Source organism: Rattus norvegicus, chromosome 18, assembly GCF_021556685.1.
Source record: "Rattus norvegicus strain SHRSP/BbbUtx chromosome 18, alternate assembly SHRSP_T2T, whole genome shotgun sequence".
NCBI classification, from domain to species: Eukaryota; Metazoa; Chordata; class Mammalia; order Rodentia; family Muridae; genus Rattus; species Rattus norvegicus.
The window spans coordinates 66,621,760-66,631,886 of NC_141551.1; the positions used below are offsets into that span (position 1 = coordinate 66,621,760).

At 41.0% G+C, this 10,127-nt stretch overlaps 1 pseudogene; it reads right to left on the reverse strand.

Moving 5' to 3' along the window:
- Positions 1-1,993: 1,993 nt before the first annotated feature.
- LOC147999866 (glyceraldehyde-3-phosphate dehydrogenase pseudogene) lies at positions 1,994-3,025 on the reverse strand (annotated as a pseudogene).
- Positions 3,026-10,127: the final 7,102 nt, after the last annotated feature.

Consider the following 10,127-nt stretch of genomic DNA (forward strand, 5'->3'; position numbering starts at 1 on the left):
AATTATCTTCCTCAAGATCCAGCTGTATCACTCTTGGGCATTTACCCAAAGGGTATTTCATCCTACCACAGAGAACCTTGCTCAACCATGTTCATTGCTGCTCTATTCATAATAGCCAGATATTGGAAACAATTAGGATATCCCTTAACAGAAGAATGGGTAAAGAAAATGTTGCACATTTATATAATAAAATATTAATCAGAAGTTAATGAGTGGAATCATGAAATTTCTTTGCAGGTAAATGGATGAATTAGATGAAAAGTCATCCTGAGTGATGCAACCCAGACCCAGAAAGACAAACATAGTATCATTTGCTTATATGTGGACATTAGCTATAAATCAATGATAAGCAGGCCATTGAACTGCAAATGTAAGTTATGGAGGAAGGAACCAGGGGCGGCAGATAGATCTTTTCAGGTGGTGGAAATAGAAAGGATAGTTATAGATGGACTGGGGATAGTGGCTTGAACTCGAGGATCAGGTGGGGAGTCAAGAGAGAAATAAGGGAGAAAATACAGGACAACAGCTAAAATTAAGGGGTTCTATGGAAACTTAAAAAATATATATGTATATGAAGGAGGCCTAAAGGAAATTGCCAAATAATAGGGAAAAGAGACCCCATTAGCCATCTCTTGTCAACAAATGAAACTCCTTGTACCAGAAATGGGTTACACCTAATTGAGTTGTTGGCCAAATGGGTCTGCTAGAAACCTCCAATCAATTCAGGCTATTGCCAAGACTAAGGGTTGCTTTCCACAAACTAACAGCAGTGTCCACTGCTGAAAGCTACACCTACCCAATCTCACTGAATTCGGAGAAGTCACACGTACCAGCATAGAGCCTTCATCCCTGTGTACTAATATCTTAATAAATAAATGCCTTCTACATGCTACCATAGGAGAAACATAGACACCAAGCCAGGTGCAAACCTTTTGATCCACAATGGTTCCATGCCATTTGACTGAGGGCCCATTTCACAAGAATAAGAGACTAAATAATCCAGAGCCTAAGGTAAAACCAGATGCTATTGCTCTAAAAGGATATAGCAGTAAATGACTCCCAATGACATTCTGTTGTACTCATAGGTCAGAGCCTTGCTCAGACATCATTAGAGAAGATTCCTTCTATTGTAGCTCTGAACAAATCCAGAACCACAGAGCGAGACCGTGTGTAGAGAGTAAGAGACTTTGGGACACTCCAAAGTTCCTAATGAGATATCTCCGTCAGCTTACTCCTCTTGGAGCTCATGGAATCCTTTGGGAGAGGAGATGGCAAGACTATAATATGCATCAAGGAAGCAAGTCCTCAATACAACAGAACTAACACACATGTGAACTTGCAGAGACTGAAGCAGCATGCACAGGGCCTATGCAGGCTTTGCACCACATGGGGTCCTAGAGCTGAAAGGAAAATGCGCTCATCCATAATGCAGAAGGAATCGCCATGAAAATTTAGTTTTCTTCAAGAAAATTTCACCAGGGACACAAGCTACTCTTAAGTGTAGTCGTCACACCCAACAATAAATGGCCGACAGAAAATAAACTCAATGACATCTTTCTAGGTTCCTTTACTCATACTCATGTCTTGTCACACTTTTACTTTTCTACATTTTCTTCTTTTTATTATTTTATTCTTTTTTTTTAGCCTTTCTTGTTTAACCATATAGGTCCTTTGCATATATGTTAAGTCTTCCAGTTTAGTGTTTATAAGGGATTCCTGAGTGTGTGAGCAAGAGATATCAATTTCTTTTGCCTTTTCTTGGGATCTTCCTCCTTTTTGTTTTTTTTTTTTCTATCCTGTTGTTGGTTTTAATTTTACCCCTTTTGGGGGGGTGTAGCGAACTTTATTGATGATATTCAAAAGAGAAGGGAGGGCTCCCTAGGCCCCTCCTGTTATTATGGGGGTCTGGGATAGAACTGTGAGGCAGATGCTCAGTGTTGGGGGCTGAGTTGGGATGGGGACTCCTCAGAAACCGAGGGCATCTCTCTTGCTCTCAGTATCCTTGCTGGGTTGGGGTAGGTGGTCCAGGGTTTCTTGCTCCTTGGAGGCTGTTGCCACATTCATTGTCATACCAGGAAACGAGCTTTACAAAGTTGTCATTGAGAGCAATGCCAGCCCCAGCATCAAAGGTGGAAGAGTGGGAGTTGCTATTGAAGTCGCAGGAGACAACCTGATCCTCAGTGTAGCCCAGGATGCCCTTTAGTGGGCCCTCAGATGCTTGCTTTAGTGCCTTCTTGATGTCATCATACTTGGCAGGTTTCTCAAGGCGGCATGTCAGATCCACAACAGATACAATAGGGATAGGAACACAGAAGGTCATGGCAGTGAGCTTCCCATTCAGCTCTGGGATGACCTTGCCCACAGCCTTGGCAGCACCAGTGGATGCAGGAATGATGTTCTGGGCTGCTCTACGGCCATCACACCAGTTTTCTAGAGAGGCCATCCACAGTCTTTTGAATGGCAGTGATGGCATCGACTGTGATTATGAGCCCTTTCATGATGCCAAAGTTGTCATGGATGACCTTGGTCAGGGTGCGGGCTAAGCAGTTGGTGGTGCAGGATGCCTTGCTGACAATCTTGAGGGAGTTGTCGTATTTCTCATGGTTCACACCCATCACAAAAATGGGGGCATCGGCCAAAGGGGTGGAGATCATGAACCTTTTGGCCTGACCCTTCTCCATGGGGCTCCATGGAGCCCCAGCCTTCTCCATGGTGGTGAAGAATCCAGTAGACTCCATGACACTACATACTCAGCACCAGTGTCATCCCATTTGATGTTAGCAGGATCTCGCTCCTGGAAGATGGTGATGGGCTTCCGATTGATGACGAACTTCCCATTCTCAGCCTTGACTGTGCCTTTGAACTTGCCATGGGTAGAGTCATATTGGAACATGTAGACCATGTAGTTGAGGTCAATGAAGGAGTTGTTGATGGCAATAATGTCCACCTTGCCAAATGCAGAGAAGGCAGCCCTGGTAAGCAGGTGACAAATATGGCCAAATCTGTTCACACCAATCTTCACCATCTTGTCTATGGGACTAGGCTGGCACTGCATGAGATGATGCGGCTGTCTTTGGAACAGGGAGGAGCAGAGAGCTAATTTTCTCTTACTATATTGTATTATATTCCATTATATCTCCTTAGAAGTTTATTAGGTTTCTAATGAGAGACAGAAGGATGTCGATCAGGTTGCAAGAGGATATGGGAGAAACTGGGAAGGGGAAACCATAATCGGGACATATTATATGAAAACATATCATTTTTAATGAAAGGATAAAAAGAAATCCTATGTAGAGGGAGTTATCTTAGCAAAGTCTATTAATGACTTAATGTAGCTCGTAAAGCCTTTCAGGAACACTTTCCATGTAAGACACTGTGACTTGTAAATACAAGGAGAGAAGACTGGATTGAATTAAACTGCAACCTTAGAAAGTGAGTCTCTCAGGGTTGGGGATTTGGCTCAGTGGTAGAGCGCTTGCCTAGGAAGCGCAAGGTCCTGGGTTCAATCCCCAGCCCCGAAAAAAAGAAAAGAAAAAAAAAGTGAGTTTCTCTGATGATGTTGCTGCTGAAATTCCTTATGTTGGTCCTTTTTTTTAATTTTTTTTGGTTCTTTTTTTTTCTTTTTTGGAGCTGGGGACCGAACCCAGGGCCTTGCGCTTCCTAGGCAAGTGCTCTACCACTGAGCTAAATCCCCAGCCCCCCCCCCCCCCTTTTTTTTAAACCAAGTGTTCTGCTAACTACAGTTCGGAGTTAAGTATGAACTTGTAATTCATCCTGTGTTCCAACTTAACTCTTCTTCTCATTTCTAAGGCAGTGTGCTCTCCCAAATGCCAGGCTGCATGAAAACGTATTGCACCCAAATAATTGGAAAGTGTGAACACAATGCTGAAACATCTGGATGACAAAAGGAAACATTAACTCAACTTTTACAAAACTGATTTATCTCCCTTGTTAAATATGTGGTGTTTGGAAACATCTGGGTGCTTTTCATTATGCTGAGAAACATTCCTGGTGGTGGAAGGACATTTTATGTTAGATCAGAATTAATTGAGAGTGAGTGTAGAATCAGTTTCGAGATGCTGGCAGCTCTATTAATAAGACAGATCATGTAGAAGGAAAGTTGGAAGAACCTGGCTTTCTAAATGCTTTAAGATCTTTAGAAACACACTGACGGAAGCCTCATGGATAGCTTCCTTTTCTCAAAACCAACCCATTTTATCTTTTAGTCCTAACATCAACCCAACATATATACTTGTACATTTGTTGTCCTTGGAGGGTCTGTCTTGATAGGTAGGTTCACCTATCAGTGTATTATATTCATTTAATTCATAAAAATGCACGATTATCTCTTCCTACTCTATTTAGGATCCACTCAAGACCTAGAAATTTTATAATGAATTGAAAAGTGAGGATTTAATACTCATAGTGACAAGAGATTAAGAAGAAATGCTTAGAAGTCAGTAGCTGGGGGAGATTGTTAAGAAGGAATGCAGGAGAAAGCTTCTCTGCAGGGTATGGATTCAGCTGTCAGTGGGGTCAGCTGTAGCACACTACAGAACAGAGAACTTGCTGAGTTGCTCAGGCCAAAGCATGTGCAGAGTCAGTACACCAACAACCAGGCCAAAAGCTGCCCAGGGAGGCAGATATATTTGGACTCATTGGAAATCTATTATTAGGAAGTTGTCAGTTAGCTGACTAGGGCCACCTTGGAGCTCATCTTTAGAAAGTAGCACAGACACCACTGGTAAACACTTCTTGCTAGATCTTCTAGGGGAAATTTCTCTGGGGATTCTGAATGGAACGGAAAAACTTTAAGTATTGGGGAATCTTTTTTTTTCTGAATCCTCTAGAGACTAAACTTAACATCCTGAGAACTGCCAAGAGAGAAATGTTCAGTTTCCTAATCAGACAATTAAAGATGGCTTCAGAATGAGAGATGATAAACTAATAATGGTCATAATACTGCTTGTCATGCATATTGAAACTAGGTGTAGGTGTAGAGGAATGGTGCAGGAAAATTAAAAACTATTATCTTGTAGCTTCATAGTATAATTCAGAGTCTTTCCATATCTGGGAATAGTGTCTAGCCTATTCTGTGAGTAAGGGTTTATATGGTTCACATTTCTAGATGTAACTAACTATCAAGTGAAGGGAAACCCGCTGAATGCCACTGTGTACTATCGTAAAAAGGGAATACCAACTGAATGGTGACAACCCCTAGATTAGAGACTGCACCTCAGTTTCAGAGACATTAAAATGTGAGACAATTTTACAACGTCTAAGTTCTTGATTGTCTAATCAACAGTAAAATAGAACAAAAGAGGATTATAGCCTTGGTTAGCAATTTTGCAGAACTATAGTATTCCCCTTTTCTTCATTGTTATAATTAGCAATAATTCAAAACCTAACAATATTTATAGGTTTTGTATTTTTCGCATTTCCATGAGAACTGTGTTATTTCCTTTTGCTTTCACCGTCACCACTGCATCTGTCTTCTGGCTGCTCATGTCTGTGCATACTCCTAGTGCTCTTTCCATTTCATGTGTGCTTAATGTGTGTGCTGGTTTGAATAAGAATGTTCACATAAGCTCATAGACTTGAATTCTTGAACATAGGGAGGACTCCACTAGGGAGTCACCCTATTAGGAGGTGTGGCCTTGTTGGAGGAAATAGGTAACTGGCAGTAGACTTTGAGGTTTCAGAAGCTGAAACTGACAGGCCCAGTGGATCTTTCTCTTCCTGTTACCCGTGGAACCAGATGTAGAATTCTTCTCTAGCACCATGTTTACCTGGCAACTGTAGTGCTTTCTACCATGATGATAATGGACCGTAAACCATTTCCAATGAAATGTTCTTTCTTTATAACACTTGCCATGATCACAGTGTCTCTTCATAGCAAAAGAAACCCTAAGTCAGAAGTAAGTACCAGGAGTGGGATATTACTGTGACAGTTCTAATCACACTGCTTGTTGGCAGAAGGTAGACTTTAGGTTAGATTAGGAAGATCTAAGTAAGGTCCATACAAGTGAGAACATGGAAGACAGTAATGATGAGATCAATATATATCACAATTATCCAGCTCAAGATGTATTAGGAGAGAAGAATATTAGTAAGTGTTTTAGAAATTTTTCTTGTAATATTTTGGTGAAGAATGTACTTGTTTTCTGCTTCTGTCCAAAAAAATCTGCCTGAGGCTGTATTGGAAAGTTATGAATTAAAAGCTTTGGCAGAGAAACTTTCTAGTCAGCCTCATATTGACGCTGCTCCTTAGTTGTTAGTGGTGATTCTTATGAAGATGTATATAATAAAAAAGGAGCAAGCTGGAAGTGAACCTGTCAAACAGTTCCTTGTGTCCAAATCCCACTGGAGGAGAGAGCTGGACCCTTAGAAGTGCAGACCCTCCTGAGAAATCAGAGGAGACTATACTCTGCCCACATTCCCAAGAGGGAATCAGTTGGTTCCATCTGTACCCCCTGGGTGCAGGGACCTAGAAGCTTCAGGGGCAGGTCCCTTCTGATTGCTGCCTGCACTGAGAGCTGAAAGACAGTCACCAGGAGCACCTACACACCTGAGAACAGAGCACTCCGTTCCAAGAAACAGCTGAAAGAAAACAGGAAAACAGGTCTACAGGAGTGCCAACACACAGGCCTACAGGAGGGTCAAGCCACTGTCAGAAATGGCAGACAGGCTAACACCAGAGACAACCTGATGGTGAGAGGCAAGCACAGGAACCTGAGCAACAAAACCCAAGACTACTTGGCATCATCAAAGCCCAGAACTCCCACCAAAGCAAATACTGGATATTCAAACACACTGGAAAAGCAAGATTGAGAATTAAAATCACATTTTATGATGATGATGATGGAGGACATTAAGAAGGACATAAAATACTCCCTTAAAGAAATATAGGACAGCACAAGTAAACAAGTTGAAGCCTTTAAAAAGGAAAAACAAAAATCCCTTAAACAATTACAGGAAAACACAACCAAACAGGTGAAGGAATTGTACAAAACCATCCGGGATTTAAAAATGGAAATAGAAACAATAAAGAAATCATAGAGGGAGACAACCCTGGAGATAGAAAGCCTAGGGAAGAGATTAGGAGTCATAGATTCAAGCATCACCAACAGAATACAAGAGATAGAAGAGAGAACATCAGGGGCAGAAGATACTATAGAAAACATTGACACAACCGTAAAAGATAATGTAAAACGGAAAAAGCTCCTAGTCCAAAACATCCAGGAAATCCAGGACCCAATGAGAAGATCAAACTTAAGAAGAATAATAGGTATAGAAAAGAGCAAAGATTCCCAACTTAAAAGGCTAGTAAATATATTCAACAAAATTACAGAAGAAAACTTCCCTAACCTAAAGAAAGAGATGCCCATAAACATATAAGAAGCCTACAGAATTCCAAAAAGATTGGGCCAGTAGAGAAATTCCTCTTGCAACATAAAAGTCAAAACACCAAATTCATAAAACAAAGAAAGAATATTAAAAGCACTAAGGGAAAAATGTCAAGTGACATGTAAAGGCAGACCTATCAAAATTACACCAGACTTATCACTAGTTACTATGAAAGCCAAAAGATCCTGGGCAGATGTCATACACACCCTAAGAGAATACAAATGCCAGCTCAGGCTACTATTTCCAGCAAAACTCTCAATTAACAGAGATGGAGAAATCAAGATATTCCATGACATAATTAAATTTACACAATATCTCTCCACAAATACAGCTCTACAAAGGAAAATAGATGGAAAACTCCAACACAAGGAGGGAAACTACACCCTAGAAAAAGCAAGAAAGTAATCTCCTTGCAACGAAACCAAAAGAAAATAGCCACAGCAACATAATTCCACCTCTAGCAACAAAAATATCAGGATATAACAATCACTATTCTTTAATATCTCTTAACATCAATGGATTAAAATTCTCCAATAAAAAGAGGTGGACTAACTAACTGTATATGGAAAGAGGACCCAGCATTTTGCTGCATACAGGAAACATACTTCAGTGACAACAGACACTACCTCAGAGTAAAAGGCTGGAAAACAGTTTTCCAAGCAAATGGTCCCAAGAAACAAGCTGGAGTAGCCATTCTAATATCGAATAAAATCAAATTTCAACCAAAAGTTATCAAAAAGATAAGGAAGGACACTTATATTCGTCAAAGGAAAACTTCACCAAGATTAACTCTCAGTCTTGAATATCTATGCTCCAAATGCACGGGCACTTACATTCATAAAAGAAACCTTACTAAAGTTAAAAATCACACTTTGCATCTCACACAATAACAGTGGGAGACTTCAACACTCCACACTCATCAATGGACATCAAAGTGGCTGGTTATAAAATTAACTCAAACAAGTGAGTAACTTTCTCCTACTCAAAGGATAAACAGGCTGAGAAAGAAATTAGAGAAATGACACCCTTCACAATAGTCACAAATAACATAAAATACCTTGGCGTGACTCTAAGCAAGCAGATGAGAAATCTGTATGAGAAGAGCTTCAAGTCTCTGAAGAAACAAACTGAAGAAGACCTCAGAAGATGGAAAGACCTCCCATGCTCATGGATTGGCAGGATTAATATAGTAAAAATGGTCATTTTGCCAATAGCAATCTACAGATTCAATGCAATCCTCATCAAAATTCCAATCAATTCTTCATGGACTTCAAAAGAGCAATTTACAAATTCAACTGGAATAACAAAAAACCCAGGACAGGGAAAACCATCCTCAACAATAAAAGAATTTCTGGGGAAATCACTATCCCTGATCTCAAACTTGAAGAAAAGTTTAGTGCCAGGTGCAGTGCCATGCATGATTAATCCCAGCACTTGGAAAACAGGCCGATCTCGGATTTTGAGGGCAGCCTGCTCTACAAAGCAAGTTCCACTACCTTTGTCAGTGAAGGAAACCATCTAAAAGAGAAAGCTGGTGAAAATCTATTTGAACATGGGGCCATGTTCCAGCCGGAGCAAGCAGATGTCCTTGTCAGCTTCAGTCATGTGGTTCTGGCTTTAGAGTCAAGGATACAAGAAAGGGGTTGTGGAAGCTCCCTCTGTGGTTAATGAAGGCCAGAGAGTAGGAGTGTATTAGGGATGTTTCTGGATGGAGGCCCAGAAAGGCCATTCCTTAGAAAGTGAAGCTTGGTTTTTGTTGGAGACTCCAAGATTGAAGATGGCAGAGCCATGGGGATACCTGCCCAAGAGAGAGGAATGAATTGCAGTCAAAACAGCTGAAAGGAGTTGGAGATTTGAAGACTGCTTTGACATCAGACATGGAGATGCAGAATTTGAAGTTTTCCCAGCTTATTTTCAAACTTTTTTTGGGGGGGGCTCCAATATTTCCTCACTATGCCCCCTTTCTCCCTTTTGGAATGGTAATTCCTAGTCTGTGCCACTGTTTGTAGAGGTATGTGATTTATTTTATGCTTTTGATTTTGCAGGGGATTACAGTTAAGACATTGCTGTGTGTCTCAGAAAAAAAGAGAAGTAACCTTGGCCTTTTAAACAGTGTTGAGACTGTGATAGACTGTGGGGACTTTTGAAACTGGACTGGATGCATTTCTGAATTATGATATAGCAACAAATCTATAAGGGGGAGGAAGTGAAATGTGGTGGTTTGAATAAGAACGGCCCCCATAGGCTCATGGATTTAAATGTTGGTCATCAAGAAATGGCACTATTGGGGAGATGTGACCTTGCTGGAGGGAGGAAGCCAACTGAGAGTTGGCTTTCGGGTGTCAAATGCTCAAACCAGGTCCAGTTTCTCTCTCTCTCTCTCTCTCTCTCTCTCTCTCTCTCTCTCTCTCTGTCCATCTGCCTCTGTCTGTCTCTCTGTCTCTCTCTGTCTGTCTCTGTCTGTCTCTCTGTCTCTGTCTCTCTGACTGTCTCTTTCTTCTCGCTGCCAGTGGGTCAGCATGTAGAACTCTCAACAGCTTCTTCAGCACCATGTCTCCTGTGTGCCACTATGCTTCCCACTATGATGATAATGGACTAAATCCTTACACTGTAAGACAGACCCAACTACATATTTTCCTTTGTATGATTTGGCATAGTGAAGGTGTCTTTTCATAGCCATAGAAACTGTAAGTTTGTTTCTCTGCCACCAATGGAAATTC